At 42.6% G+C, this 15,980-nt stretch overlaps 1 protein-coding gene across 3 annotated transcripts in view; it reads right to left on the bottom strand.

The window, feature by feature from the left end:
- NCOA2 (nuclear receptor coactivator 2) overlaps positions 1 to 6,824 on the bottom strand; it is a 187,007-nt gene extending 180,183 nt beyond the window's left edge. For 2 of the 3 annotated variants that reach the window (XM_021543382.3, XM_021543378.3), the window contains exon 1: positions 6,612 to 6,824. The gene's annotated coding sequence lies outside the window, so the exon portion shown is untranslated. Of the gene's footprint in view, positions 1 to 6,570 lie in introns of all 3 variants that reach the window. The other variant, XM_021543379.3, reaches the window with a different exon arrangement.
- Between the last annotated feature and the right edge of the window lie 9,156 nt (positions 6,825 to 15,980).

Here is a 15,980-nt window from a genome sequence, read left to right as displayed (position 1 = left end):
TCAATACCACCAGAAAATAGATAGAACAGGATGAGGACATTGTTCATGTACCTGGAGACCAAGGTATAAAACTGAGTGAAACTAGCAAGTGAAATTAGTTGACAATAATCACATGTATTTCTCAGAATATGTAACAACTTGGTCAGCAAGTCCTGACAATAATTTTGAAAGGGTAAAGAGAAAGGGCTGAAGAGCGACTTTGTGAACTCAAAGCATGGTGTAAGCAGAATGAAGAAAAATAATCTCCACTGTAGCCTAAATGATACTTGAACTCTCAGATTCACAAGTATTAAAACTTATGACCTTGGGTTTTCATGGGGTTTGGGTTGCTTTGGTTATTTTGGGTTTTGGGGTTTTTTATTAATTTTTAATTGCACCACACAGTCATATGATGAATTTGTAAGTTCATAAAAATATGTGTAATAAAAGTGTCAGCATATACTCTCAAATTTATTCATAGGCAGACTTTCCTCTATTCTCAAGAAGCTTTATTTTTAAATGCAGTTTAGTATCTCCTACATAATCCATGAAGTACAAATAGGTGACAAACTGCATTGTTTTTAATTGGAGTGATTTTCTTCAAAATCCATGGGCCAGGCTCATTAGGGATCAATACTGACAGCAATGAAAAACTGAATCTGTTCACACACAGATGAATTACAGCACAGGCAGAGTAAGAGTAAAATTCTATAATAATTCTGACTTAACAAGCAAAATGTTCTTTCACTTTCCATGCCCATTCTTCAGTCCCTGGCTTCTCCACTGAGGCAGCCAATAAAGCAGCCAATTGTGATATGCCCACTATAAATCCTACCCAAGAGCAACAATATGTCTTACATAGCTCACTAAAAAAGCATCAAAATAGCAACTCTCAGTCAACACTACGGCAGATATATGCTCTCACTATGTCCCCTCATAGAAGCTCATGTGCTCCATACTACCCAAGATTAATGGATAAATCAACACATTCGGTAGATATTTTAATTAATTTGTCACCTATACTCTCTGCCTTTTCATTAATCCAATAAAAGTTTCCATGTAATGGGGACTATTGTAGCAAAATACAAGTTTTCTTTTCCAAACAGAAAATAACTTCTTGAAGTTTAAAAACAAAGAGAAAAACGTAAATAGGATTTACTGAGGACATTGCATCTTAGCTGCAAAAAGCAAATGCACATTCCAAAGAATTTTCTTCTTAATATCTAAGTAATGGAAGCACACTCACAGAAAGAGTGAGATTTACTATCAGTTGTAACTGCTAAAATGAGAGCAAAGAAAAAATAATATCTGTCTGTAACTGTATTAATGGGAGATTGTTATGGAAGCCATTTAAGGAAATGCAAGACTTGGAATAGCATAATGATGAAGCTGCAGAAGAAAAAAAAATGTGCACATTGTTAATATGCTGCAGTATAGCTTCAGACACTTAAATTAATGAACTAATTTCAAACTTCAAGATGTCAAGCACTCTGATGACGATACATTTTCCATAGGAATTGTTTCCATTATATATCCATAAAACTCTTAAATAAATTTTCCATTAGTCTTTCATTTGAATAACGTGCAATTTCCACAGAAAAAGATTGAAAAATCATAAACAGTTACAAAACACACTGCAGCAAATCTACCACATTCAAGATCTATTTTTCAAACTGTTCATCAACTCAAAATAATTGTATAAAATCGACAAAAGTATTCCAGATGCTGAGGAGAGGTAATAGGTAAATGCAGGGCTGAATGAAAGAAAATTAATTTCTTCCACTCATTTTTCCGTCTCATAAATGCTATTTCTGAATACTCACAACACTGACAAAATTGCTTTGTCTTAAAACTGTCTAAAAAATATCCTGGGTTTTTTGTCTTTTTTTTTCTAATTCTGTATCCTAAATTGATTAAACTATACAACCTGTCATTTTTCATGTCAGATTTCTACTTGGTATGTTTTGAAAAGGATGAGCTACTGAATCATTAAAATAGGGAGTGTTTGCATAATGTAAATACTGCTGACAAACTACTAACTGTAGAACTGGTAAGATGCCTTTGTAATACGTTACCACTGATGTAATATTAGAAATTATTCTTAATACTCTAAGTTACCATTTCAGCAATACATATGACTGTTTAAAATGCTATTCCAACACAGAGCAGGAGTCCTGGAAACTGTATTTTATTCCCTGAAATAATAAAATATTATCAAAATATTATCTATAATAAATACATTAAATATATGTTATCTAAGCTCCATTATCCTGATGGGTAAAAGCCAAAGAATACTTCTGTAGGGTTTAAATTCCCAAGAGAAGAAGAGCCCAGATCCTGTCTGCAAGCACACAATGGAATCACAGCTGACGATGCACATCTTTTTCTGGATGTCTCCATATGCTCAGGAGGGTTTTTCCCCTCCTCTCCCTCCCTGTTTCTCCCTCTCCGCCTCCCTTGCTCCAAGCATTACATTGAAGAATTTGTCATTATCTGCTGCCAGAAGTATAAGAATGTTTTAACAACTAACAAAAATAAAGCAGTGCAGTGAACTTCACCTCATTTAAAAATAAAAATAGGGGATCCTGCCAGAGTAGCTCTAAGTTAACTAACAGCAGAAAATGGGTGGATGAATGAATGCTGTTACATGCCTTCTATAAAGTAATTATCAATGTTACTTTGTTCTTAGTTTAAAATGCTGTGCCACACAGCAGAGTATATACAGCAACAACACATTTAACCTCTGACCTCTAAAGCCAAACATGGACGTAAATGAATATTGAGCATTTTAATGCCTATCAGAATACTGAAGAAATGTGTGGAATTTGTTAAATATACCTACTTGCATGCAATCTGCATTGTTTAGAGAGGCCAGCCACAGCAAATGTACAAAGAACTGAACATGGCAAGAACAGTTTTAGTTCAGCGTTCCCTTTCTCCAATGAACAATCTATTTGTGCTCGGCAGACAAAGAGAGTTACGTTTATATTTAAATTTGGTAGCAATCTTTAGTTAGTCTTTTTCTTTCAAATGAACTGTCAGCATCCTCAAGGCTTAGACCTCTTAAGCCTCTGCAATTCTGGTGTCAGGTGCTAGAGAAACTCCAGCTGAGCGCAGAAGCCCAGATTTTGCCAATGAGACAGTGACATCAGCAACAAAGGCAAGGAGCAGAAGACAGTGGGCATTGTAGCAGCAGCTGGCTCGCTCACTGACTTTGTTCTTCCTGCTGCAAAATCTGGGCTCCCTGCAGATGGGCTAGCTCTTACTGGATTTTTGGAGGACAGAGGGAAAAGTTCAGAATGCCAACACTACAGACTAAATTACGTGCCTCTTTCAACAGAGCCTTTCATTAGAACATAAAAATGTTCTAATGAGCAAGCTACATCCTAAATAATTATAAAACATAAACATTATTCTTAAGTAATTAATTTTTACTTCGGAGTCTCAGTTTAATGCAATACGCTATACTATATATTAATAAATCCCTTATATTTTCTAATGTTTCAACCAGAAATAACCTTTATTTTCTCTTTCAAACAGCATGATTCCAGTTTAAAAACTTAAACTGGGTCCAAAAGTACCATTCTTGATGGCTATGAAGTATTCAAATGTCTTGAGTCTCAAATTTAGCACTGACACCACCAGGACACACAATGAGGAATTTACACACTTGGGAAAGAAGTGCCTTCATACATTGCAGAGATACTGAAGAACCACATCAGACATGGATTCTCTCCCTAATAAAGACCACAAGCCTGAGAAAATACAAAGTTGAGAAATCTTCATGTTTTATGTGAAATAAAATGGTACAGTGACTAGAAAGATGAGGTGATTGCAGCATGTTTGACATGAATTTATTGCATAATGCTCAGCGAGATAAAAACATAATAAAAATAATGAAATTCTTCAAAATATTGCACGATGTTGAAAAAGGAGGAAACCTTTCTTCTTACAGTTGTACTCAATATTCTTGAAGGCTGAGTCCATGACAAAATATTTTCTTCAAGACTGCAGATAACGAAGATTTCCTAAGAACATTAAGCTTCTCCACTTATGGATTAACCACTGGGGGACAATTTTCAACTTTCCTTATTTCGTATGACACAACAGAGCCAACTTCTGTGTCCAGTCCCCAAAGAGCTGTTACCATAAATGCAAAAGTGAGAGATACAAATGCATCAGTGTCCATAGGTGCTTACATACACGTCTGTACATGGAAATACGTGCAAACCTGGTATATCCTATTTGTGACACCATTGCTTACATAAACAAACAAGTCTTCTGGAAAAAAGTAGGAGGCACCAAGTACCTACACCAAGTGCGATAAAACAACCAGTTTCCATCCACACTAAGCTGTGTTTTAGCAAACAAGAGCTCTGCTTTGGGGTGTAACAGTTTCAATGTGACAGTTTCAATATTTCTCAGAGAGCATCCAACACAGTGGACAAGCAGCTTTGGCGCTGCCAGAGGATTCCCCATGAGAGGAGCCCACCAGGTGGCCCAACACTGCCACTGGGTTATAAGGAGCCAGGAAATTAACTGACTAGGGTTGTTTTTATAGTTCAGTACATAAAAAACCCAAAGGGATAAAATCCAAATGACTGCCTTCACCCACAATAGCAGAACAAAAACGAAAAAAAAATGCTTTAAGTACAAACACTGGCAGTCTTAAATGCTTACTTATTTACAGTGGCAATAGAGCTCTGCTGTAGCTGCCATAGCCAGGCAGTATATGCTTAGCTCAAATTATACTTAAGCATTATGTGTTCAGTTCTAAATCCTATTCACCTGCTTCTTACTACTCTGAGACAAAAAAAAAAAAAAAAGGAAATATATAAACAATTGATTATTATCAAACAAGCAGGCTGTTCTCCTTTCACAAGGAGACTCTCCAAGCTAAATTACAAGTATATTTATAGAGTGTCCCACATACACACACTTCAGACCAAAGTATACAGGCTAACTCAAACTAAGTACATATCATGAGATACACGTATCACGACTTTCCAGTGACTGCCAGCAACCTCTTCGCCTTTTTTTTTTCTATTTTTTTTTTTTTTATTTCCCTCCCCCCCACCTTTTTCTGCTAGGCTCTCGGGCAGGCTTCCCACAAACTACACGGCCTGAATGCCCCTCTCCGGCAAGAGCAGAGCGCGGTCTGCGAGCCGGGGGAACGCTCAGGCCCAAGCGGCGGCGAAGGAACGAGGGGCAGCGAGGCAGGCGAGGGCCACGGCTCCAATTACGCCTCGGCCCGCAGCCTGGGAGCCGCGCGGTGCCCGCGGCGGCGCACACACGGCCCCCCGCGGACGAGGGGAGGGGCCGCGCACCCGCCCTCCGCGGAGGCAGCGGGCACCTCCGCGCCCCTCCCCCGCGCCTCACGCGTGGGGCTCCGCTGGCCGCCGAGCGCCCCGCCTGCGGCCGCCGCCCGCTGCGGGGAGCGGGAGGGAGCGGAGCGGCACCCGCCCAGGGACCCCGGCCCCGCGCCCGGCCGGCTGCTCCCCTCTTCCCCCTCCTCCTGCCGCCGCTCCCCGCCCCGCGCACACACGCAGACACACGGCACTGCGGCGGCCGAGCCCCCACCCCTCCCCGGGCCGCGGGGAGGCGGCGGCCGGGCGCCCCGGGCTGCGCTCGCACGCAGCTGCGACGCCCCGCCGCCCGCCCCCGCGGCTCGGCCCGGCGCTGCGCGGCGCGCACGGGCAGGCACAGCCCCCGCGCAGAAAGTTAGAGAAGTTGCCCGCTTCGCCCCCTCCTTCCCCTCGCGTCCCCTGAGCGCGGAGCGGCGGCGAGGCGCCCTGCGCAGGGGGAAGGGGACAAGGCGCCGGGCGGCGCGCTCCCTGCCCGGCGCGGAAAGGGGGGCGGCCGGCTCGGCCCCGCGGCCGGAGCGCGGAGCGGCCCGCGCCACTGCGCACCGAGTCGTTGTCAGCCGGGGAGGAGCAGGCGGCGGCGTCGCTCTGCTCCCCAAATCACCCCTTTTGTCATCGGGGAGAGACCCTCCCTCAAGTTTCGCTATCGCTGCGTGGTGGGGGTGAGGGAGAACGTCCTAAACAGTCCCTTCAAAATTGCACCCCGCTGCTCCATCCTCCCCCGGCCCGGCCAGGGCAGGCTCTGACCCCCAGACCAGCCCCTCGCCTTCTCGATTCCTCGCACTTTCCCCCCCAGCCAGGGGCGCGGAGAGGTGGCACCCGACCGCCGCCTGGCCTGGAGCAGGAAACCGGCCCCTCGGCCCGGCAGGGTGGGGTGCCCTATCCCCCTCCCCCCCCCACCCCCGGCCGAAACAGGGGGACGTCCCGGAGAAGTAACCCCGCGCCCACCCCCCACCGCCGGGCGCGGGGGTGCGAGCACGATGCCCCGGCAAGGGGCGGCCCCGCGGCCCCTCCGCTCCCCACGGAGGGGCCGCAGCCCCCGCCCCGCTCCCCCCGCCGCCGGCGCGGGGGAAGCCGCCTCGCCGCGGCCGCGGTGCCGCCCGCCAACGCCGCCCCTCCGCGCACCGGCGCGGCCCCGGGCGGCCCCCGGCGCTCCGCGGGGCGGCCGGGCAGGCGCGGGGGCCCAGGCACACCCCGCGGCGCGCCGGGGCCGTGCGGGAGCCGTTACCGGGGTCAGTGCCGTCTCCCGCCGCTGCCGCCGGCGCTGACCTTCGCTTTGTAAGATGAAGCTGAAGCTGGGGCTGCGGCCGCCATGTTCCTTTTTAATAACTGCCTGCTTGTTTATTTCAATGGAGACCCTCCCACCGCTCGCCCTCCTCCTCCTCCTCCTCCCCTTCTACCCAGAGGAGGGCTGGACGGGGAGGAGGCAGGGGGAGGCACAAGTCACTCCCCCCTGCCCCCGGGCACGGCGGCAGCGGCCGGGCCCCGGGCGGGGGGAGGCCGGGCCGGGCGGGTGGGCGGCAGCGCGGCGCGGTCCGGGGGCCGCCGCCGCCCCTCGCCGCTGCCGCTCGGCGGAGCGCGGGCCCGCTCGGCGCCCCGCCCGCGGGGACAATGGCAGCCGCCCGCTCGCAGCCCTGCGCAGCGCTCGCGGGAGCCTCCTCCTCGGCACCCGAGCCGTGGAGAAAGGGGAAGGGAAAAACAAAGTCCTTCGCCCTCGGAAGCGAGAGACTTTGGCTGTGGCCCTTTGCTGTTCGTCCTTGGAGGAACCCCGCTCCCAGGCGGGACCGGAGCAGTCAGCCCTCTTACGGCTTTCAGTGGCCCATATTCACGAAAACAGGGAAACAAGGCGGGGGGATACAGTCTTACTTCCTTTCTTTGCCTCGGGAAAAAAAAAAAAAAAAAAAAAAAAAAAAAAAAAAAAGACATGTTGAAAATCGTGTCAGCTGTACCTCGCTCGTGGGAGCAAGAGGATTGAGATGAAGGCTTTCCCTAGATTGGAGGAGTGAATACATGAGTTAAAATTTGTTAAGGGCGGGAGGGCAATTGTTAAACATTGCCCTTTAGTTCAGGAAGCAAACCGTGATGCAGAAATCCTATCTTACAAGAAAAGCTTTACGTTTTCACACGTAACGATAATGGCGAGTTGTACTTTGCACTGCAACAGTCGTTATTTTTGACATTTTGTAGCCTGAACGCGCAGCCCCAAGCTGTTCTGCAGATTATATATTGTTCCTGGTGGTATAGCTAAATCTGCTTGCAATTAGGCTCATCCAATATTTTTTTGATCATAATTCTTGTTTTTCAGATGGCTACATTTTGCCTTATTGTGCTGCATAAAATTTCCCATACTTGTCTGTTTTCATTTTTAAGCTGTTTTTTTGCATTGGGCAAAAATAGTTCAATTATTTCTCCAAACAAATTAAAGAAAAGCTCTTTTCCACTCTCCTCTCTCATGTTAAAGGAAGAAGCCTTTGAAATCAACTAGCTGAAAACTTGCAACATTTTCTTCTTCGACTGAGAAAACTCAGAAATTGGAGGGATGGCCATCAGATATCTATTTGAATTTAGTCCCATTAGAGATGGGGCTGGAGGGATTGTCGTTCTTAAATGTTCAATGAGAGCTTTCATGCGATAGTAACCAAAGATGCAATCCACCTTAATGCCACTATTTTAGCTGGAGTACTTTTGACATCATCTTCAGAAGACAAGGCTCCATCGCTGGGCTGCAGCAGCTGGAGAGGGCAACCTTTCTGAATGTCCTTCCCCATCAGTTGTATTTGGCAGAGAAATTAGTCTTCAGGAGGCTCTCCCACCCTGCCCATACACAGGCAGGCAAAAAAAAGATTGAGGATTAATTCTGTCGGCAAAACACACATAACAGAATATTACCTTGAAATAACATAGCAAGTAAGAGTAGCTTGCATTTGAGGGAAATTTTTTTTTTTTAAATCCATCCAAAAAATGGAGTAAAGAATCCTGGAGAGACAGAACTTTTCCTCTGATCTCATTTGTCGTATCTGTGCAAATCTCTCTAGCAAATAAGCTAACAGATAGGAAATTTACCTCACAGTTGTGATTCATTCTCCAATGCAAAGTGAAACAGTTTCACTGGGGGAAGAAAAGAAAAAAGTATGTCTTTAATTTTGTGACCATAGACAGTCCAATTTAGAATTGCCCAGATAATTTTAATTCCAGCACTTCTTATTTAGGAAAGCTTTGATTTGGTTGTTTTTTTTTTCCCTAACATCTAACTTTTTTAACATGACCAAAAATCTTTATTAAACTAATTCCTAAATCCACCAGGAAAAGCAAGGAAGATCTTTAACTTTCTGTGGTAGGAGCATAAAAGACAGCTCATATAACATGACGTTTATAGCCTAAACATTAACAGAAAGGCCTGGCTCCTATGTGGCTGAGTTTTCTAGTGAAACTGTGTGGGAGAGGAGATTTAACTACACACATATGTTCAGATCCACTGAAATTTGTTACAAGCTTCTAACTCATAAGCAGATAAGATTATCAACTAAGGCCAAAGCCCTGGTTACAAGTGTCATTGTATGCAAAGACCAATAATTATGTTATTCCTAACTGCTATTCTTTAAAGGGAAGGGACCATCTTCCAGATGGGAAATAGATTTGATAAACACACTTCAGTGCAGATTTTATTCAGCACTACAGCTCTTCTCTAAAACTTCTCCAGTGTCACCATTCTTGCATTATGCTGACTAGAGATGGGCTTAGTTCTTCAGCAAAAACTTAATCCATTCTAAACAAGAGTAATACAAGTTTCCTGTCATTCTTGTGTATTCACTTTCCTCTCCTTCATTCTTCTGCTTGCTATTTTGTTCACAACATCACTTTATATATTCATTTGATTATTCACTATGATTTGCAAACCTTTCCTCACGTGAAAATTAGCATTGAGCTAAGTTTTTGATTTTTTTTGAGTGAGATTTGGTTGGATTTCCTTTTATAACTTTTTTCCCCCCTGAATTAACAGGAAAAAATTCAAAATCTGAATGCAGCCATGTTTTCCTGGTCAGTACAGTCATATATTGTCAATGTTATTTTTTCTTGCCTTTTCTGCATACCATATTTCTTTTATAATTGATACACAGAGTAAAACTAGCACTTGAAGGTGTATTTCTCACTGTTTTTCAAATGAGTAAAGTTATTTTTCCATAAGGTGAAAGGTTATGAACAAATTGTTGATAGTTTATGAACTTGGTAGGCCACTCAGGTATAGCTGCTGTCTCATAAAGCTCTATCTGCAGCTTATATGCATAAGAAAGAATGGTTTATGTGCACCTGCTGAAACCAGGGCTATATATAACACAGCTGTTGGTGTACAAAGCCTTTTTCATGAGCAGCTGCATTTACTCTGTAGAATCACTTTGCCCACCTTTATGGGGAACTGAATCCCCACTTATTCATTAACCTTTCCAAGTGGATTTAAATATGGTCTTTATGAAACCAATGAGATTTTTGTTGACACAGTATATACCTAACTCAAACTCACAAAAAAATAAAAAAAAAATTTAAAACCATGTGAAAATACTCCACTATTTTAACCTTCTTCAGGATCCAGGGGACCTGTTGAGGTCTTGTGGTTGAAGCCCCATCTCCAAGTAGGGCCAATTTTGAAGTTATGCCAGGTTTTCCAGGGTCATTACCAGATTAATTTTACTGTCTCTACAGCCTCTTTGAAGTATCCATTCCACAATTTGAACACATTTGTGAGTTGTTTGTTTTGTTTTGTTTTGGTTTTTTTTTCTCCACAATGTCTAATTGGTCTGTTCTAGCTTATGCCTGTTGTTTCCCACAATGAAAAGGTTCCTGTGGACTTCCTAGAAGGTTCCATCTTCTCTACATCTGCCCGTTAAGAAGTTGAAGACAACACTAAAATTTACACCAGCCTTTTCTTCTTCAGACTAATGGCCTGACCTTCTTGGTCTCTTCTTGTACATCATGTGCTCTAGCACCTTCACCATCATGGTGGCCCTCCCCTGGAATTTCTTTATGTCTGCGTCTTTCCCACACTGTGTAGCTCAAAACTGCACTCAATTTTCCAGTGTGGTCTCACTCCATGGATGGAAATAGCCACTTTTCTCAACCTGCTGGCTATTGCAGCCCAGGACGCTGTTGACCTTCTCTGTTGCAAGGTCACTGCTGACTTACTTGTTGCTCACCAGGACTTCCAAATTTCTTTTTGAAAATCCTTTCCTGTTGCTTTAGCCTCCAAATGGCTATTCTGTACCAGATGCAGGATGCTGCTCCAACACTCATTGGACTTTGTGGGATTCCTGCCAGCCTATTTCTCCAGTCTGCTAAGGTTGCCCAGAGCACTGCTATCTCCCGCTTTTCTGTGATCCGCTTTTCATCTCATCCCTGAAGTTCCTGACCATGTTACACAGCAACAGTCACAGTATCCACTCCTGGAGTAGATTGGCCACCAGCAGGACCTGCTCCCACTGATCACAGCCCTTGAGACCAATGCAGTCAATGTTCCACATTATCTTCTACTTAGACTTGTTCATACCCCTCCAATGTGGTCAAAGGAGGTCTGCGGTCGATTGTGTCTGAAGCTTTGTTATAGTCAAGATAAATGATATCAGCTTGCTCTCCACTCCTCCACAGATCCTCTTATCTCATTATACAAACCAGTCACATTGGTCAGGGAGAATTTGCTTTTGTAAACTCTTGCAAAGAGAGAAATGGATGCACTAACTTGCTGCCTGCCTCCAGGCACCTTATTGCCTTTCACACACCTGGAGAAGGTGTCCAGGAGGATTTACTACTTTATCCTCCCACAGTCTGAGGTCAGGCTGGCTGGCCTATTGTGCCTTGGATCTCCCTCCTAGAAGATGGACTTGACATTTGCCTTTTTCCACCTTCCCCAGTCACCATTACCTTTACTCACTACACCACTACACCACCCCCCTGCCATGACACACACACCCTATAGTTCCTACAACTACAGTGGCCCTCTGACCTCCATTCACATCTCCAAACTATTGCTGGTTACCCTGCTTCCATTAGCCCTTTACCACAGCCTGCCCTTTCAAAGTAACACATTGACTTACATGGCTTCCTTTAAAGCATCAAGGATCTCGCTCAGGTTCTTCAAGGACACTTTGGCTTTATCATGATTTGATACAGTGCTACAACAACTTAATTAAGAGTTTGCAGTCAAGAGCATATCTTATGCATATAGTGCTTATATGGTTAGAATTTTTTTTCCTAGAAAAACTTTAGAAATATATATATATTTACACCTCAAATAACAAGCTTCCAACTAAAAAAGTTATTACTTAAACATCTTGTTGTATGTTTATACCTTATTAATTCAATAATCTGCTTCACCGACATTTTTTAAAATAAAATAATCTTGAAAAGCTTAATACATTTTTAATACAAAAATTCAAATGAAGATAAATTTTAACAAATAAAATGTTTTGAAGAAAGTTATAAATGTGTAGGCTAAGAATAAGAATTTTAATCAATATTTGTTCAAATATTTTTATACTGGAATTAAAGACTCATTTTACTCATGCTACTTTGGTAAACAATTAATGCTAAGAAAAAATAATGTTCAGCTGAAGGAAATACACCTATAGAACTAAAGTACAACTGCTATAATTTTACCAGAAGTGTATTTATTTTTCTCATATTGTAATGTCATACCAAAACCCGTGCCTTTTACCTTTGCTGGATGCTCCTCCATTTACCTAGCCCTGTTGTTTCTTTACTTTCCTTCAGCTGTGTATAATTGTGACCACATGAACTGCTGGATCAGACAAGCAAAACCTGCCTTGCATATTGTGAGGGAACTTCTGAGGAGGTGACACCAAATTCCAACCCTAAGAAGAGGGACAGTGTCTGCTGGGTACCCCTGGAGTCCTGGACCCAATGCCCAGTGATCTCCAGAGGTCCTTCCCAGCCTCAAGAACTCTGTGCCTCTTTGATATCTTTAATGGGAAAAAATTCTTTTTGCTATTGTGCTTTATTTTGCACTGTTCTCCAACTTTTCAATTGTTTCTTTAACCACCTTTTTTTCCGCCTTTGTCCTTATTTTCTCTTTTATCTTTGTTTTTGCTAGTCTTTTATTCTCAGTCTTTCCCATATTCTCATCCTGCAGCATGTGTTCAACAATAGTTATGCTGTGACATATTCTGTGTATTCATGCAGTCTATTAAAGAAGACATTGCCATCCCTCCCACTGAGGATTAAAAAAGCCCAGCTCACCCCTGTACTCTGCCTTTAACCAAAATGGTAAACAGCCCTCAAGCAGACACATTAAGGGGCAGAACTGAGCTACTTATAAGTAATAGAGGTAGAAGTGTTTCATTATGGCTTTGCTGGTTAAAGAGCAGTGTTTTCTTCCCCTTGTAATTACATTGTTGAATATGTTAACTTACCTTTTGTGTAGAATTTTGCAACACTGTCTTCTTCCCTTGATTTCCTGCACTTGAATACACAAATTTTTGTGCCTTCACAAGATTTCCATATTGAAGAGCATTGCAGAGGAAGGCATAATTAAGGGCCATCCCACCATCACAAAGTGGAGAGGTACACATTTACAAGCTTCCTTTGTACCGCTCTCTTTGGGATGTGCTCTGAAAATTGATTCTAAGGCAGATTTATTAATTCATAATTAAAAATTACTTCTCATTATTGACCATACATATTAGAAAACCTTCCTCCTAAATCATGAGTGTACAACCCTAAGTGGCTCTACATTTTCTATGTTGAAAGTGTTTTTCTAAACTTACTATTAAGATGATTACACCTTGAGTCTCATCAACATTTGCTCACCACTGACCACTTACTATGTAAATCTAGAGTTATGTACACATGTAAATTAATTTACCAGCTCATGTAATTAAGAGTCCAGAAGACAGAAAAAAATATCAGAGTGGTAGTGAAGCATGTTTTTAACTGTCAAAAACTAAGCATGTCTGTACAAGCAACACATTTCATGCAGCAGACTTAAAATCTGCCTCCCTCTTTTGCAGTTCCTAATGCCGTTGTGAAAGAAATGAAATGAAGATGGAAGGATGACAGTGATTTAGTCACAGAACCAGTTAAATGACTTTCTAAACTAGAGGCCGCAGATAGTTTTTTGATTTACAGATAGCACAGAAGCTTGATCTTAGAAACTTTTAACTGAAGTAAATAAAGTCCAGAAAGTACAAAGTAAATTTAAAGATTCTGGCTTCACTTCAAGAGAGATGTAAGAGTTTCAAGTTATACTTCTGTAAATTCAGACAATTAGCTTCTTGCTATATATTTTTAATCACTAGGTTTTTTAAACATTTATTTTTGTTATTAAAACAATTGCATTTTCATTAAAGCTTCCCAAACTTCTGTTTTGCATTTGACCTCCAACCCTAGATCCTACAATAACAAAATTTTTGTATGGAATTATTTTAATCTAACAAAATAATAAAAAAAAATTGTCTCTGAGTTTTTTAGGCTATGTGGTAGGGCAGATGTTTTCCATTCCCTGACACTACCTCTATTTCACCTCTGAAAACTCCTTGACATCAGTTTCATCTGACTCACCAGAGGCATCAGGAATGGGGAACAATCATTCTTGTAGATTGAGCCTGAGAATGCAAAACGACCAGAACTGTTGAAGATTTCCCTAACCAGTTTTGGACATCTCTCCTCTTTCCCTGAGCAGCTCCCTGGATTTGCAGACTCTGATGGTCTCCTTGGACTGCCTTCCCTCCTTTTGGAGTAGATACACTTGCCACATGAACCTCTGTATGTAGGCCAAGATGAAACATTGTTCACAATGCAGTAAGAAATTCTGTGGGTTTTGTTCTCCTTTCTCGCACCAGGAAGAAAAGGTAACAGCGCTGAATTTACATAATCACTGGTCATCAAAATTGTCACCAAAATGAGTCTTTTCTGCAGCCTCCTTGCACACTCAAGGAGACAGCTCTGTATCAGTAAAAGATGGTTCACGATTCTGAAGTTGTAATTGCACCATAATACATTCTCACCTCTGTTTTTTCAAGACAGAGGTTTTGGCTTTACTACACATGCCTGTTATCCATTGGCTCATCAGGAAAAAGTAAAGTTGGCAAATGCCAAGGCTGAAGAGGAGAAAGGCTACAATTGTGTTTGTCTTGATATTTTTTTCTTGTGCTGTCAAGCTGCAGACCTTCCACTTTTAAGTCCTGAAATACATTTGTAATAATTATAGCAATGTTTAAAAATATTAGAGAGTAAAGTTGTTTCATTAAAAAAAATTAAGAGGAAAGGGAATAAAAGAGAAATGGATAGACTAATTGAGGGCTCCTATTTGCAGTAAGACAAAACATGCTTGACTAGGTGCTTGAAAGATGATGCAAATGTACCGAATGGTTTGGAAAAGCACAATTTGTAATCATGTGTGTACTTACACACAACTTAACCAACTCAACCTTACCATTGTCTGGTGAGTCCAACCTGACAGCGAAGGTAATGGGCTCTGTCAATAGCTCTGCTTGCACTCTTTAAATCAACAAGTGTTTTGCAAGAGCCACTGTAGCTCTAAGGTTTCCAAGAGAAGCGATGTAAAGCTATTCCTCCTCCCCCACCCTTGCCGTCCTTTCTGCTCTGTCCCTCTCTGAAGGCAAGTTACAGCCTAAGCTTTCCCCTACTCGTTTTCATGCTTACACTTAAGAAAGATCCTGTGTTAGAAAATTGAAGTATATTTGATGAGATTCTTATAAATACTGTGCTTGCTGAGATGAAGGCTTCCAGAACAAATTGTCCTTTATGCTCTCCTCTACTAAGTCTCGGCCATATGTTTAGCAAATAGGAAAAAAAGGTCCTATGAAGGACAGACTGAGCTCAGAAAAAGGTGTGTATCAGAGAGAACCAAATTATTAAGAGGAATTTAATTTCTTTATAGAAAACTATCACATTCCCTCTTAGTTTAAATACACCTGGGTTGGTTAAATATATAACCTGAATCCAGATAAAAAAATCTAACAACAAGATCATGAGGCTGAAAGAGGTCAGGAGGCCATCTGTGTCCACCCCCTCCTTTAAGACAGGATGATCAACACCTGTCTCATTCCTAATGGATCGGTCTAACCTGTTCTTAATGACCTGTAATGAAGACATCTCAGCCTCCCAGGCAACTGTATTGCTTTAAACTTCTCCACATAAGTTTTTCTAGTGCTTAAACAGTTTGGTGTGGGTTTTTTTGTTTTTTGTTTTTTGTTTTTTTTTTTTTTTTTTTTTTTTCTGCAGTTTAGCTCTTTATCTTCTCCTCAAATCTACCACAGAGATGGAGATTTTTTTTCTCCCCTCTCTTGTTGCTGTTCTCATCCTTAAGCAGAGCTGCAGCAGTGTTTCTCTTGAGTCTGTTGCTATCCTGAGCAAACCCAGTTCCTTCCTGCTCTCCTTCCAGGGCACGTTTTACCGGTCCTGCTCACTCAAACCACTGTGGGCTTTCTGCTGTTGGTACAGAGAAAGGAATTCATTTTAGACACTGAGCATACTGCTTAGTTTGAGGCCTTACTGATGCTGGAAGCATTACTTTGCCATTGCCATAATTTGCCATGCAAGCTGTACGTCGCTTTCCACATCCCAATAATTTATTTCTCCCCCACCTCTCCAACAATATGGCATTGCTCA

Source organism: Lonchura striata, chromosome 1, assembly GCF_046129695.1.
Source record: "Lonchura striata isolate bLonStr1 chromosome 1, bLonStr1.mat, whole genome shotgun sequence".
Classification (NCBI taxonomy): domain Eukaryota; kingdom Metazoa; phylum Chordata; class Aves; order Passeriformes; family Estrildidae; genus Lonchura; species Lonchura striata.
The sequence above is the reverse complement of the archived record's forward strand: the minus strand, read 5'-3'. Positions and strand labels throughout refer to the sequence as shown.